Genomic DNA, 17,637 nt, shown 5'->3' with positions numbered 1-17,637 from the left:
GGCCAGAGCTTACTACTTTTAAAAAATGTGCCAAGCCTATGGTCGATGAGGCATTGAATATAGTGTGAATCAAAGCACCGAAATGCAGGGGGAGATCAGTATTTAAAAACGCATGCACCTCAGTGCAGGTGTTTGCCACTTGAAGGACAAATGTTTCACGGGAAGAAGTAAGGGCAACTTCTTCCTGGGACAATAGAGCCCTTATTCGACTCATCTTGAACTCTGCTTTCCAGGTCGGAATGGAAGGCCAGATGGACACATCGAGCTTCCCATGCGGAGGCAGGAAAGCATATTCTTACAGCAGACTACGCGTTGGGAGACGGTCACAATGTACGGAATCCCTGCCAGCATACCGCCGCAATCTTCATTATTTAAAAGTAAATAGCTACCATTAGCTAGCAACATGAAAGTTTGTGTTATAGCTGGCACTGGGTAACCCTTTAAAATGCAGGCTAAGTTCGGAGCTTGTTTGTTACCCGAGACGTGCAATTGTATATTCTTGCAAACTAAGGAGTGATCAGATGTAGAAGTGCACTCTTCACCCTTCAAATAAACTTCTTCACCCTCCCTCAGGCATCTGTAGGTGAATGGCAGAAACCAAACTTCATAGAGATAGGCGCTTCCCAATGGTTCATATCTGCCTATGGCGTAGTGTTTCATACATGAATTGAATTTAAACAAGGGGGAGGGCAGTGTTATTAACCCATGAATGAGACATACAGCTAAATTAGATTTGGCAACAGAAAAAGGTAAAGGTTCCAACTTTTCAATATGCAAAAGTGAATATGCAGCATCCTTCATGGACATAAATTGGTGTTTTTCAGTCAAATTAAACAGTAAAAATAGAGAAGAGGTATTCATGTAGTCCCAAGGCACTTTCCCAGATTTTAAAGTTTGTAAAGTCCAAGCAAATTGCATAATGGAACGTAATTGATTTCGACCATGGTACAAAACAGACACTTCATCCTGCACAATATCAACAACCGATGAAACAATATTATCAAATGTGTAAATTCTGGAAGAGATATTATTAATGCTATTATCAAAAACTACAAGCACTTTTTCTAAATTAGCTTGATCAATAGCTCTCAATCTAGAAGCAGCTTCAATTTGAGACAGTTTCCAAACTTCGTTTTAAATAGCATATATCCATCTGTTTGACCTGCCTCCTACAGGGCCTTTACCATCAGTCAATTTGGACAAATGAAGTTTAACTGACGCTAAAGTGGAATGTTTAAGCCAGTTCTGACATAACTTGCCTACTGAATAGGTAGTAACAGAATGGGCGCTTTCAAAACAGAGATCCACCCTAACCTGTGTATAGCCAGGGGCCAGACCCATAAAACGATGTTGGCAAGAATCGGATTTTTTTTGCCATAATAACCAACCTTGGGGATCCAAGCTGGAAATATCAAAAGAGGAATTTAGTATTAGGGACTGCAACTCATCAATGACTCTTTTGGTGTGATTGTACCATGTAGGGTATTCTCCCAAATCAGGAATGGAAGGGGCATTTATTTTTTTAGATGTAGCCAATCCAAAGCCAGTGGTTTGTGAAACAGTTGAGTTCAGAAACAACACATGGTTTGGGATGAGACATGCACGATACAAAGCCTCTGTGCCTTGCACTTGCCAGCGTTTAGAACCCCATACAGATTTATGATCAATAGTATCTTTCCACAGTTCATAGCCAATTGATCAATAAAGGACTTCGAATATAGTAATTTAGTGTGGGTGAGTCTAACTTTGGAAGAGGACTTAGCAGTCATCTTAAAATAAAAGGCATCAGGATTGGATTGATTAAAATCTGTAAAATAAGTACACTTTTTTTTAATCAGTTTTCGAGCTGCCTTCAAGGGGACCTGGACAATGTTCCCATTGTGTATAATTAACTATATTTCTAAATGTGTTTGCTTTATGCAGAAAATGATTGCTATAGTGTTGGCAGCAGAATAAGTCAGCATAATTAGCTGAGTCTAGATGCAAATCTTCAGCATAAAAAGCAGCATAATATTTCAAATCAGAAAAAAAGAACCTCTACAGCTTGGACATCCCAATCGTCAGAGCGTATGTTTTGTTTTACAACATCTCCCATTGAAACACGAAGTACATTGGAGACATTTATAACCTCTGTAGGGTCGTGTATTTGAAATCTTACAGCATTCCACACAATCCCATCTAATACAGGCATAGCTGTGATGTTGACAAAAGTCTGGTCCCTCTTCATTCTGTGAGAAGAGGAGTGGGGTGCCAAAGCTCCATCAATTAACCTAATTGAAGATTGTTCTTTAACATAATGTCCATTTACTAGACAAAAAAACATAACTACAAATCCAATTGCCATGAATAAAAAAAATCGAAAAAAGCACCAGCCAAATGTAAGTCCAAGGGGGTATCAAAAAATGTCTCTTAAAACAAATAGCAAAAATAGAAACTTTTGATGGGGAATTCGATGAAATAGAGTCAGTGTCAAATGAAAAGTGTGACTGGTCAACTTCACTTGTTTGCCCACCAAGCAACGACACTTCTGTGGGATAAGTATACTCAGTATTATCATTGGGATCACCAGCCGGTGGATTCAATAAAGGATTAGTAACTGTAGGCATCTCAATGGCAACGTCAGGCCTGTTATTTGCCGGAGCCAAAACAGAATTTCTCAGCATTGCTGGACAAGAGACCGCTGGTGTCATACTAAGAAGAATCGGCCACTCATTGTAGTTTGACATTGTCAATGGAGATGTACCTGTTATTCTTGCGACCAGGAAGTGGAGGTAAAATGTATGTTCTTGTACCCTGAATGCTAAGCACAGGAACTGGTGCACGATATGAGGGGCTGAACTCCTTCTTGTTCTCCACCTTCTCACGGACCAGGTCTCCGACTCAGAGTAGCCAGCCATCTACCGGAATCTGAAGCGTAGCATCAGTTGTGGAGGGCAAGTGTTCCTTTGCAAGACTGTCACAAGTCTCTTGTAGGTACTGTAATACAGCAAAATGATCATCTATGTCAAAGGGAGTGGCAGACCCTGCCATGTCTAGACCTTCAAGGTCCGTAACAAACATCTTTATGCCAAAGAGCATTCCATATGGGGTCCGCCCACCCAGAAACCTTCTAGGGAGATTAATAAGTGCACGTTGTATGCTGTACAAATGGGCGAACCAGATCCTGCCAGTGTCTAAAACCCTAGCTGTAAAGGATTGCTTTAAGTCACGGTTCATCTGCTCCACAACACTATTGCCCTCAGGCCTGTATGGAGACGAAAATTTGACCTGCACCCCCAAAGACCTCATAACCTCTTTGTAGGCCTTAGAGGCGAACGCCGGGCCCTGGTCAGAATGAAGGGTGCCACATGCAAAAATTCCCACAAAAACATGCAAATCCCTGATGACACTTCGAGCATCAGCGCTGCGTTGTGGCCAGACCCATAGGAAACATGTGCGCGAATCCACTGCAACTAAGATAAACTTATACGCAGTATCTGAGGAGAAAGGACCGCAGTGATCCAAATAAACACACCCCAGTGGTTTATTTGATATGTACAACTGTGTTTGTGGTGGCCGCGCAGTAGTTGAAGGTTTGATCTGCTGGCAAATGTCACAAGTAAGGACATAATTACTCATTTGTTTGTACAACCCGCGACACCAGTAACGCTGTTGTAAGATAGAGACAGTCGCCAAAACGCCGGCATGCGCTGAAGCCATGCCTTCGTGAGCGGCTGTTTGTCTGCGGTCCGCGTTGGGAATCAATCTGTCACCAACGTCATTAATTCTCTCATAGGGAACTTTATCAGGACTTAAATGATAAGAGTATTTAGAAGGGAAACCTCTAGGGTAATTACCTTACTTCTCTGTTGCTGCAATGGCTGCCCAGATGTCATCATCAATCTTACTTTGCAACATGTAACTGCTGCTACTACATATGTTGCTACTGCTGTCTCCGCTGCTTCATCAGCAAGACAGTTACCAATAGCGTGTACTCCTAAGACCAAGAGTATGAATTACAAACATGAGTGGCAGACGTTCTTTAAGTTCTGCCACCCTAACCCATAGCATCTTGTGTTTGATTGTGCTACCTTTAGAATCACAATACTCATTCTGAGTCTAAAAGAATAAATTGTCATTGTATGACTGAACACAGTAGTAAGAGTCACTCACAGTAAGAGTAGTCACACGAGAATCAGCGTACTCCAGTGCAAGCACCAGAGCACGTAGCTCTGCCAATTGGGCGGTACAGTCCCCTAATGTCTGTGTATGCACTACATCGGACTTGAACTTTCCATTCACCATGGTACCCACCACTATTGCGCAGGCTGCTGAATAAGCATGCTTTGATCCAGTCGACGGTTGCGTGATCTGTCAGTGTAAATGATACAATGGAAATGCTCCAGCGGGCACAAGGTCAAAGGAGCTGGATGAACAAATTCATACTGTAAGTACTCCTGAGTTTGCAAAGATGAATCAAAAATAAACGGGACATCCGGAGACGTCAAGGATGTGGCCCATTGTATCCAATGAGGATGCAAAGCTTTTGAATTTGGTACACTGGCTTACGTCATTGCCTCCAGGGCAGGATACGGTGTAACAATCAACATGCGTTTCCCCTGCGACAGCGCTCTCTCTTTTAGAATCACCATCTGCACTGCAGTCAAAACTTTTTCGACAGAGGAAAATCGGATTTCAGCCGAAGTGTGACTTATAAGCAGTAGGGACTGTATCTCCTTCATTAAAAGTCAGTTACATGAAACACACTGCCCCTGGCACAATTCTTATTACCAGGTTTGTGTGATTGTCACGAGTCAGTAAGTATTTAGATTCAAGAAGATCAGACTGCAAAGATAGCAGTATAGCTGAATGTTCAGGCAGCCAGCAGGATTTGGTAAAAGTTGGTTGTATCAAGGCATATAGCAGCATGATATGCTGGGCATAATCGGTAATGTAAGAGTTCGAGAAACCCCGTAAAGATTGTAGTTTTTTCAGAGTTGTTGGAGCGCGCAACTGTGCACATTTCTCCAGGAAGTGAGGTGCTATACCTCGACCTTCATTGTTGAGCTCATAGCCCAGGAACAACACTGTGTACTCTGCAATGTGTGATTTTACAAAGTTAAATTTGTAACCGAAGTCCGCAAACATAACAATGATGCGGTCAACGCGACACAAATGCGGCCATAATTTGTCGTCTGTGAGATAAATATCAACATACGAGCACACATCAGGGTCGATGCTCTCTAACAGAGAGACTACACGCACAGCAAAGACGCCGGACTGTTTATAGCCCATAGGCTAATCTTTGAAACTGTTTTTTTTTGCCACCTGAAGTAAAAGCTGTCCATTGACTACTAATAGAGGACAGGTTATGGCTAAAAAAAGCCATTGGATATGTCAAGTGTGGTTCTCACAAGACTATCCACCAGGGCCGAACATTGAGTATTCTGCACCGGGCAGGTCCGACAATGAGAGTTTAAATGCCGGTAACCCAAACCAGGAGGTACGACCCATCAGGTTTGGTTACAGTGAAAAGAGGATTATTCATGGGTGACACACATGTCTCAATTACACTTTGATATTCCAAGTGATCAAGGATTTCTGCAACAGGAGCTTTTGCTTCTCGCCGCATGGGATATTGGGGTTGACGCTGTGGCATAGACCACAATGGAATCTCATGTCTGAGTGAAAGTTTGTCCCATCCACATTGAGTATGGTACAAAGTTGGTGCAAGCAACTTAACCCACTCTTCTGCAAAATTCTGTGCCTGCTCCTTCGGCACAGTGTGTGCGAAACTAGGGAGTATTACCTCCTCTCCTTTCGGAGCGGCTAAAACGAAAGGTGGGGGCCAGTCTGCCTCCGCTAACAAAATGTCATATCTAGAGGTCAGATTAGCCATCTGAGTTTGAGGTTGAGCTGCTGTTTTAGCAGAAGGCTTAACACCCAAACTATTGTGGCCAATGGTCTTATAAGCCCCCGCAATGATTTTCGGCAACTGCCAGGGTTTATCGGCATCGGGACATCGCGCAAAGCATTAGACACCTGAAAGTTTACCGCATCCCCCTTGACAGTAGCAAGGATGAGATCGGACACTACGTCAAACACCCCAACAAGTCTCATTCCGAATTTAACAGCCGCCTCCGGACCGTGTTGATCTTGAAAACGCTTGATCACAGAGGGCAGGACAGTCATAGGCGTGTGCCGAAGCACTTTGCATAGGCCACTGCAAAAACTTTCCCCCAGGTCTCACAATCTGTTACCTCTGCTACTAAGTCTTTCTGCAAACTAATGGTCAGAATTCTGTGTTTTTCAACAGGAGTGGTATTAGGAAATACTGCTTCCAGTTGGTCAAATTTCTCGGCAAGACAAAAAAGCATATCGATCTTGTGGCGCGTTAGCCCATAACCGAATTCTATGTCAGGACCGGAGGCTCAGATTATGCTTTTCTTCCTTCGCTATTTATTATTGATACAAAACACAGCAGCCTCAGAAAAGCTACAAACAAATGCTTATATCCAGAAAAACAAAGAAGCATTCAGATTAAACCATTGAATGTCATTAGATAAAACCACAACTCCCATGAGTCCGTTATGAATAGTCCATAATGTAGTCCTTTCACTATGTCCATAAAGGGTAGATATTCCGTCCCTCTTCACTCCTCTTCCTCTTTCTTCGCGCAGATTACGCTCCCTTCTCATCGATCTCGTTTGGAACCGTCATTTCCTAGCAGAAAAAACATGACAGCTTAAGCGTTGTAAGACAACCCCAATTACAGCCATGCAAAACAGAGAAACAACATCATAACCGGCATGATACCTGTTATATTTCCTTTTGCTTCTGTCATTTGCGGGGATGTATTGGAACCTGGAATCATGTAGTAGAATCAATGTGGTTCCAGATTCTAGGCATTCCGGCGACAATCAGACAAAACCACAACTCCCATGAGTCCGTTATGAATAGTCCATAATGTAGTACTTCCACTATGTCCATTAAGGGTAGATATTCCATCCCTCTTCACTCCTCTTCCTTCGCTGCTCACACAGCCAGTTAAGTGCCTTATTGTTTTTTTCTTGCCTTGTTGCTCGATATTGTGTGTTTCTCGCCGTCTGTTTGGGGACGGGAGGAAGAGGTTCTGTTGTACATGTTGTTCATTTTCAGAGCCCCTCAGTCGCGGGAGCGTTTCCGCTCCTCACGCGATTTTTTCCCAGTTTGAGTGCGGTGCATAAACACCCACTAGAGGGCGCTCGCACACCACGTTGCTCCTCGACGCGCTTTCCTCACTCTGAGGAGCCGCGCTGAGGAGATAGTCAAGCCGGAGCCTTGCCCTCGCCGCCCAATTGAACGCCCGGTTCCCGGGTCTTGTATTAAGCCCCATAATTACAGGTTGAACGCCCCTCGGGGTCAGTAGTGTGGTTGTGACCGCGTTAATCAAGTAGTTGGTTTACCGGCATTTCAAGATGGAAGGGATTCACCTCCTGAGAGATGTGCTCCTTCCTCGAGACTGGATGGTGCAGCTGGACCTCAAGGATGCTTACCTGGTGGTCCCCATACACCCTCCTCACCACCGTTTCCTGCAGTTTTGCTGGAAAGACAGAGTGTTTGAGTTCACCACCCTTCCATTCGGGCTTTCCTCTGCCCCGTGGTGCTTCACAAAGGTGTTTCATCCGGTGGTGGAATACCTGCGAGGGCAGGGTATTCGGATGATCGTCTACTTGGATGACATCCTGCTGATGGGACAATTCCCAGTGACCTTGAATTCTCAGCTACAACAGGCGGTCTCGCTTTTCCAAAAGCTGGGCTTTGACATCAACGGTTCCAAGTCGGTCCTGGTCCCGTGTCACACGGTTACCTTTCTGGGGTTTGTCATAGATTCCGTCGAGGCTTCACTCAGTCTACCCTCGCGCAAGATGGCCAAGATCCGGCATACCTTGCGGCTGACGATTACGAGAAACCAGACTTCTCTGAGGCAGATAGCCAGGGTGGTGGGACTTCAAGCAATCTTCCCAGGGCCATTGCATTACAGATCTTGTGATAGAATCAGACTCCAGCAAGTTGGGTTGGGGTGCCCGGTGTGGAGATTTTTTCCACAGGCGGCGCTTGGTCCTCCGAAGAACAGCAGTTGCACATCAACTGTTTGGAACTTCTAGCGGGGTCTTTCATAGTACGCTGCTGGACCAAGGATTCAGCGAGGTCCTGTGTTAAAAATGGACAATGTCTCAGCGGTTCGCTACGTCAACCATCTGGGTGGTCCACTGTCTCGGGCTCTGGCGGATTTTGCAAAGGAGTTCTGGGATACTGCCGAACGCATCACATATCCGTGACGGCAGAATACTTACCAGTGCAGGCCAATCAAATGGCAGATTGCCACTCCAGGTATCTGCGAGATTCCAGTCAGTGGAAATTGGACGCTCCGGTTTTCCAGTGGCTGAACGATCGGTGTGGTCCATTCTCAGTGGACCTGTTTGCATCTTGATTGGATCATCAGCTTCCACGATTTTTCAGTTGGAGGCCGCACCTTCTGGCGGAGGCTATAGACGCATTTCTACAAGACTGGAGTCAAGAGAGACCCTTTGCGTTTCCCCCTTTCTCGATGGTGGTGCGGACGGCGGCCCAAGTTCGCCGTCAGGAGGTGGAGATGGTGTTGGTAACACCGCTCTGGAGGTCTCAAGTCTGGTTTCCAGTTCTTCAGGAACTTTCTTGGGATTCTCCAATCCTACTCCCCCGGCTTCCTCAACTCCTGCTCAATCCAGATCGGGAGCAGCACCCTCTCATCGTTCAGGGTTCTCTACTCCTCATGGCATGGAGGCTTTCCGACAACGCTGGTCGCTCCCGGGCCTTTCGAGGTCAGCTGAGGGCCTATTATCCAAAGCCTGGGCAGACAGTACGGCGAAGCACTACAAATCCGCTTGGACTAAATGGATGCGTTGGTGTCTTCGAAGGGCCTTGGATCCCCTGGTCGCAGGAATCGTCCCATCTTAAATTTTTTTGCCGAATTGGCATCCAAGGGCCTGGCATACAGAACGATTAACGCTATGAGTTCAGCAATTTCAGCGGGCCACCGTCCGGTGGAAGGAACACCAGTAGGGAAACATCCTTTTGTTTGTAGGCTCTTGCGAGGCATTTGTCTTTCGTTGCCTCCGGAACCTCAATATTCGGTCCTTTGGGACGTCAATGTGGTTTTGAACGTCTTCTTGTTCTGGCAACCTAACACATTTTTTTACCTCTGAAAGAACTTTCAGCTAAGTTGGCAATGCTTTTGTGTCTGGTATCTTGCCGGAGAGCGTCGAATGTCCGCGTTTTAGACGTCTTGGCGCGTGTTTTTTCCCCTGAGGGGGTTACTTTTACGGTGGGGCTTCGCACAAAATCCGCGTCTCGAACTATCTCGTACCCAGCTTTTCTGGACGTTCCCTAGTTGTGTGTTGTTCAGTGCTTGAAAGCTTACGAAGAAATAACTCTAGATATTCATCGTCCGGGGGGACAACAACTGCCAATTACCTTGCGAAGACCACACAGAGCAGTCTCTTCCCCCACCATTGCCAGGTGGGTGCGATGGGTCACGCAAGAAGCAGGCATTGACACTAAGCTTTTTGGAGCTCACTCGGCCAGGAGAACCATGGCTTCTAAGGCTTTCTCTGTAGGAGCTTGTTTGGAGGATTTAATGCGAGCAGCAGATTGGTCCTCAGATTCCACGTTCAAGAGGTTTTACTTTAAGCCAGTGGTGGATCTCGCTCAGTTAGTGGTGAGTAAGCTTTAAACTAGCCTAATCTGAGACTCCGGTAGTGACATAGAATCGAAATTTGCCTAGCTAACATACTGGTAAGTTTCAATTCTTTTAAGGACATGGAGGCTAGGATTATTCCACCCAGCCAGGAGTTCGTTGATTAAGAACCCACCCGTATGGCAGTTAGTAACTAGGTTTTCAATTCGTATGGGTATTATTGTAAGGTAAAGACTCCAGATGTCCAGGTAAGATGGTTAAAATGAGGTTTATTAGATAAAGAGCAAGTACTGATGTTCCTGCCTCAGCAACCGCCCTCGCCAGAATGCCTAGAATCTGGAACCACATTGATTCTACTACGTGATTCCAGGTTCCAATACATCCCCGCAAATGACAGAAGCAAAAGGAAATATAACATATCTTCTTTTCTTACAAAAACAAAAGAAACAAACAAGAAAAAAATACAAGAAAAGCGCATTACAGCATAACAAAGAAATATCAGTTGAAGCATATGATAATATAACAAGTAGAATATGCAATAATATAATCAGCATTCTACAATCAAAAACAATAGTTCATTCTAAATAAACATGCATTCTATACAAGAAATGTTGTGCAAACTAAACATCTATAAATATATCCTAGAATATTAATTTTCTTGAAATGAAAACTAATATATCATAAAATCATCATATTTCCTGGGCACACAGCGCTGCCGTGCAGAACGTATGTCCAGGAGGGCATACTAAAAAAACACGTTAGTTCCATGTTTCCAAAAGTATGATTGGCAAAAAGTTAATTGGCAGAAGTAAACCAGTATAAAATCACACGCAGTGCATAAAACACGATCGATCTGTGTGAAACGCTGCGTGGTTGGCAAACTGTGGTTGGCAAAATGTCTAAATGGCCGCCGAGCGTCAAAACGTGATGACGCGATGAACAACGCGTTGCTGCCTGCATGTAGAGGATGCAGAGTGTCTTGCGGGGCAGCGCGTGGAAGCAGTGTGTCTCATGGGGCAGCGCGTGGAGGTAACGTCTTCAGAGGAGTAAATCTTGCTAAAACATCCAAAAGTAGCCACAAGGTACCTGTTGCCACAGCGAGTGGAAGAATATGCCAAATAGCGGAACAGTGGAGGATTTGCGAAGTGCCAGAAGGATCTGCTGAGTGCCGGGAGCAACTGAAGATTCAGGAAGTCGGACCAGGACTCTGTGGAGAAGTGTGGCTCACGGTGTAGAGCAGGCAGACCGGAAGCTGAGGTCAGACCCGGGACCAGGGTTCAATTCCCGACGCGGCAGGGTCTTGAGCTCAAATGTCCACGGACTCGATAATTCTCGCTTCGGTGCCTGCTCTAATCATGGGTTCTCACTCTGCAACTCTGGGCATTAAGCTTGCTTAATCTCCACAACGGCCCCCCTGCGGCGGGATGCCTGGCTTTCACCTTGGGGATGCCCTGTAGGGGCTATCTCACAGGGAAAAGCCAGGACGGGTTCCCAATGCAAGCGCCGGGAAACCTCCGGGTAGCTGTGCGCTCAATAAATGCAATAATAATAATAATAATTTCAAGACGGGGTGGTCGAAGCACAGGATCGTCGCCAAATATTGTAAGGTAAAGACTCCAGATGTCCAGGTAAGATGGTTAAAATGAGGTTTATTAGATTAAGAGCAAGTACTGATGTTCCTGCCTCAGCAACCGCCCTCGCCGGAATGCCTAGAATCTGGAACCACATTGATTCTACTACATGATTCCAGGTTCCAATACATCCCCGCAAATGACAGAAGCAAAAGGAAATATAACAGGTATCATGCCGGTTATGATGTTGTTTCTCTGTTTTGCATGGCTGTAATTGGGGTTGTCTTACAACGCTTAAGCTGTCATGTTTTTTCTGCTAGGAAATGACGGTTCCAAACGAGATCAATGAGAAGGGAGCGTAATCTGCGCGAAGAAAGAGGAAGAGGAGTGAAGAGGGACGGAATATCTACCCTTTATGGACATAGTGAAAGGACTACATTATGGACTATTCATAACGGACTCATGGGAGTTGTGGTTTTATCTAATGACATTCAATGGTTTAATCTGAATGCTTCTTTGTTTTTCTGGATATAAGCATTTGTTAGAAGCTTTTCTGAGGCTGCTGTGTTTTGTATCCATAAAAAAATAGCGAAGGAAGAAAATGATAATCCTCGCCTCCGTGTCCTTAATGGAATTGAAACTTAATGTTACGTTAGCTAGGGAAATTTCGATTAACCATGACAGGACTCATTTTTATCCCGGATAGTCCAACTGGTTACTCCACAGCACCAGGTGCCCCTATCTGGATGTTTCGGGAAACGTATTGCACTAAAGCCCTGAGCACCCCTACAACGGATGCATAAAGGACTCTTAAGTCCACAATGGGGACTGTAAGGTAACGTGGGTGAGGAGTGAACCCGGCCAAGACAGGTCAAGTGGCCCTAGGAATAGACAAGGGACCCAAATGAACCGCAGCCACAGCGTGGGGAAGGGCGCCATTAAGCCAAACTTGATGCTGCCAAGCTGAAGTTGGAATCTCCTGTGTTCTATATGGTATTAGGCACGGCAGTGGGAGTGTAAACATGAAACGAACCATTGTCCGCATTCAGTGCAGGAAAGGTAATCCATGAGTAGAAAAGATCAAATTGGTATGCAGCCTCAGCACTCACCACAAAAAGTACCGCCATGCCTTCCAAGGGAATACCAAACGCCTGCAAATGATTGGGAAGGGCACCCGACTGTGCGGAGCAATTTCAACATCACCCATGAGGACACAGTAGAGAATCAACAATCTATCAAATTTGTAGCACAAACGGGTAGTAATTCAAAGTACGAACCTTTTTAAAATCTAAAACTTCAATGAACCTACATAGGTAGGTTAATCCGTCACTGCCGTCAACTGGAAACAGGAGTAAGGGTGTCGTGGATTGTTATAAGCAGGCATATGATTTAAAATAATATGATCAGCATTGCTACAATTCCATACAACACAAAGGAAGAAATCATATTATAATGATAGTGGAAACAGGTCCTGAACCGCCTTGTGAACCACCCTCCCTTGCTAGGAACTAGGGGGCATATTATCAATGGCCAGCGATAATTATCGCTGGCCGTGCTTAGCAATACATTTTTTATCGCAGGCTATCTCTGGAATTTATTGCCCTGGTAGCTCGTTATTAACAACGTGTTTCTCCAGGGCGATAAAAATTCCAGAGATAGCGAGGTTATCACCGTTTTACAGGGAACATCGCTGGTTTTCCAGCGATGTTCCCTGCAAAATGGCGATAAGCATAATCCACACCCTATGTAAAGCATTGGTAAGTCAGGATTTTAGCAGACGTTGGGGCATATTATCAACGGCCAGCGATAATAATCGCTGGCTGTGCTTAGCGATAAATTTTTTATCGCAGGCTAACTCTGGAAGTTATCGCTTTGGTATCGCGTTATTAACAACGCGTTTCTTCAGGGCAATAAAAATTCAAGATAGCGAGGTTATTGTCGTTTTGCAGGGAACATTGCTGGTTTTCCAGCGATGTTCCCTGCAAAACGGCGATAACCTTGCTGCTACGACCCTTTGATCGTATCAGAACAGCCGTTTTCGCCAAAATCTAACGTGTGCTAAAATCCTGTGGGCTGCCTTGTAAATATTGCGATGTGAACATCAGCGATATTTTACAAGGTAGTCCATCCGGGGTACGCACAGTGACGCCCACTTTGCATCTCCTTAGAGATGCAAAGGGAGGAGTCGGGAAAAAGGGTGCTAACATGCGATTATGCATGTTAGCACCCTTCTGTTGATAAGGCAATTGTTTTATCTCCACTTTTTTGGCTTTTTAAGCCAAAAAAGTGGAGATAAATCTCTTGTTAATCTGCCCAATGATTTTATAATAATAGAGGGTCTCTTAGGCTTGAATGGGAAACCTCATACCTCCAAGATCAGCAGAAGTGAATCACATCAGGATCAGCAAAGCTCTCTCTCTATGGAAAAAGATTTTCTCCAAGTGCTCAAATCATGCATGCAGTGCAATATTAAAGGCACTAGAATTTCAGTTAGCGGCACCTGTGTTTGTGTTGGGTCTACAGCGTGGGCCAACCTAAATAACAGCATACATTGTTATGTTGACCTTAAAGGCTTCTGCACGCAGCGTACAGACTAAGGTCGCAATTTAATCTAAGGATGTTAAAAACAAGCCGTTCTCATGCGAGGAAATATCAAGCAGTTTAACTTACAACAGTTACATGTAGTGTCGTGTGCAAATGCTGCAACGTGGCAAATTGGCGTTTAACTTCTAATAAGCTTATGCTAAGATAACAATGTGTGCAAGGCCCTGTCTTCACTACAGCACTTGACTACAGCACTTCAGATTTCAAACACGATGAGTTGCAAATTTCACACCTCCTTGAAAATGAGGCACAATGACCGTTGCACATTGAGATGGGTTGCACCAGGAAATTACGGTCACACACACAGCGAAGGCTTGCAATTCCTTACCTCCCTGGAAATGAGGCACATCGTCCGGTGCACGAAGATGCAGATTGCACCAAACCAGTCCTGTGCACACAGGTGCAAGTTCAGCAGAGACACATGTGGTAGAATGAGGCACTACTAGGAGTACACCCCAACCTCCGAGGGTTGCAACCTGTGAATTGGACAATGCATACAATGAGCATGCAGTCAGCGTGTTGCATGGGAATGTGGCCTGATCGACGAAAAGGGCTATGCCGAGTCCCACAACCGGTGAATCCGCTCACCACCAACTAGACGCTTATGATGGTCAAGGTCCCCACAGTACAGAAACCACATGCCTTAGATGCGGATACGATTTCTGGTGCTCTGCATTAGGCAATCTTGTCTCCAGACACAAGTCTTAATTCCACACTCACACACCCCTCCCAGTTGGGATTCAGGAACTAATGTAGGCACTTGAGAGGGCACCACTCACCAGATGTCACAGGAAGATGGTGTAGGTCCCTCGTGGGAGATCTTTGAAGTCCCCGAGATCTTGTCCCACAGTCAGGCCCTTGGAGAGCACACTTCAGGGCACCACACTTCAGCAGGTCCTTGGCCCAAGCCTGCCACTATTCAGACAGTTATCTTCCATGTGCACAACAGAGTCCTCTGGCAGTGTGCACCATGCAGTACAGATTCTCCGGTCCCACATCCACAAAAGCGTATCTCACCCTTTGCTGAAGGATCGCACCTGTAATTCTACTATTGTATGACTTTGAAGTTTGGGGTGATTGAAGGGGTTTCCCTTTGAACCATAGAATTCTCCCCTAAATTATAGGCCTGTCTACCAGGTGGCCATGGAATGCAGATCTTAGTCTTTAGTGGGGCCATGATCTGGGCAATAGAGGCTAAGCTTTAAAAACTCTCTCTCCAATCTATCCCATTTGGCCCTTAAATGGAAGAGTTCTGCCTTTCCATTGGATGCCCATGGTTTATGGCTGTCATTTGTGGAATGCACAGATGTGCTCCCCTGACCCTGGTGCCCACTGGAGCCAGGCACCTCGGCACATGAGACTCTTAAGGCATAGAAATGTTCATAGTCTATAAGTGACATTTCTAAGCAAGTTATGCCAAAACTCCCTTTAGCAATGGAAGTGGTTTGGCATGGGAAATCCATTGATAGGAAACATCATGAGGCTGCTCCACTGCAATTCACTATTGCATCCAGAAGTAATGTCAACCACTTCCCCATGTTAACATATTGAAAGAGCAGGCCGCATAGGTAGTGAAAACACACATAGGTACTCCTCACTACCTGAGCACACGTGCACAATTGAGCACAAAGACCTTCGTTGGCAGGTTGGACACAGTCACCAGCACCAGGGGTGTAAGTGCGCCCAACGGCGTCTGCACAGCAGACTGGACACAGGTTTAACTAATACGTGTGTCTGTGCTAACGCACAAGTCCGTGATGGCAGGCGGCAAACGCATTCATGGGCACTATAGGCGCGGGTGGGCACATTCAGCGTCTTACAATAACAAGCTGCTCATGAGTTTACTCACAATAGCTGTCAGTGTGCACCCACCGGTCTGCAAGGACAGTACGGCCCATGTTTCAGAACATTGAATCAGTGTCACTTCCCCACACGGGTAGGAAGGACGCATGCACTTTTGCACCGTATTTACGATGGGAAAGTGCCCAGAGACTGGAGGCCACATACGAGAATCAGCAAAATACAAGCGGAAAAAGCAAAAAAGGTCAGAGAAACTCTACGGCCGAACACCAGACAGCCACACAGCCCACAAGAGCGCCACCCGCAGACACCACCAACTCATCAGGATCGCCTTCAAGGACCGCTTAGACAACACCAAAGAGCTCTTCAGCATTGTGAAAGAACTCTCCAACCCCAGCTCCAACACCAACGACATCCCACCATCACAAGACCTGTGCGACTCCCTGGCCACCTTCATTCACGGCAAGATCACTGACATCCATGACAGCTTCAACATTGACACCTCCAAACCCACCACCGAGTCCACCACCCCTGCGACCACCACCCGCACCAGTCGCCTGACCGCCTGGCCCAGTGTCAGCAACGAAGACACCATCAAAACCATGAACTCCATCCACTCCGGATCCCCTTCTGACCCCTGCACGTCTTCAACAAAGCCAGCACAACCATTACGCCCCACCTCCAGAAAACAATCAACAGTGACTTCGAGACAGCAACCTTCCCGGAAAGCTGGAAGCACGCCGAGATCCACGCCCTTCTGAAGAAGCCCAAGGGTGTCCTCAAGAACTTCCAGCCCATCTCCCTGCTACCGTTCCCAGCAAAAGTGACGGAAAAGATTGTCAACAAACAGCTAACCTGCTACCTCGAAGACAACAACATCCTGGACACTTCCCAATCCGGCTTTCGCAGCAACCACAGCACCGAGACCGCCCTCATCGCCGCCACTGACCCTATCAGCACGCCTCCATGGTGCCGGAATCCAAGAGAAGGCCCTGGCCTGGACCACATCCTTCCTCTCCGGCATAACCCAGAGCGTCCTCCTCCCACCCTTCCGCTCAAAAACCACTGAGATTATCTGCGGCGTCCCAGAAGGATCCTCCCTCAGCCCGACGCTGTTCAATATCTACATGGCACCGCTCGCCCATGTCGCACGACAACATAACCTGGAGTTCTGGACTTTTTGGTTCCGTCCAGAGGTGTCAGGGATAACACCCGAAGACCCCGGAGTTCTACCTGTCTCGGTGCACAAATAAACAGAAACACGGGCTTCTCGATGGTGGCGTCAAAGACCAAAGGTTTATTACTGCAGGGACACAGAAGTCACAGAAACTACACACGGGCAGTATCTAGGAGCCTGTTCGATTTGTACAAGAAGGGTTGCTCCTTATATACTAAATATTGGCCTTCAGGCAAATTCTTTACATGCTGGTACATTCCCAAACCTTTGTGTCCTAAACAATAAATATTTGGCGTTGCACAGGAATCGTCGATAATATCTGATGTCAAACATTATGAAGAGGGGTTCCCACTATTCCATCACAATCCCATGTCAACATTTCATTCAAGAGCCGGACCGCCTCATCGTAAATTTCGTTACCTCCCCCTAATAAAGGTCCAGAAAGAAAGAAGCAGGGCCAGGTGTAGAAGATAGAAAGACAGGATAAGAGATGTTTGTGGGTTGTAAATGGGCAAGGCTCCCAGTTTCGGCCGCCTAATCATGATCAGGCCAACGAACACGAGAACCAGTATAGCAGGGCTGGCCTCAGGCAGAGGAGGCAGCCTTTGTCGAGTCATGCAGCCACAGCGCGTTCTGTTCTAAGGTGCACGTGTCACTAGAGAGGTGAATCTCCGGCTAAGCCTACGTGTCCTTAATCGAAATGAAGAAATCAGAGGTCATTGCGTGTCCATTGTCTATGTGAGGGCAAGAAACACAAAATGGCTGCCATGATCTAAGATGGATGCCAT

Source organism: Lissotriton vulgaris, chromosome 4_1, assembly GCF_964263255.1.
Source record: "Lissotriton vulgaris chromosome 4_1, aLisVul1.2, whole genome shotgun sequence".
Classification (NCBI taxonomy): domain Eukaryota; kingdom Metazoa; phylum Chordata; class Amphibia; order Caudata; family Salamandridae; genus Lissotriton; species Lissotriton vulgaris.
Note: the sequence above shows the minus strand (reverse complement) of the source record.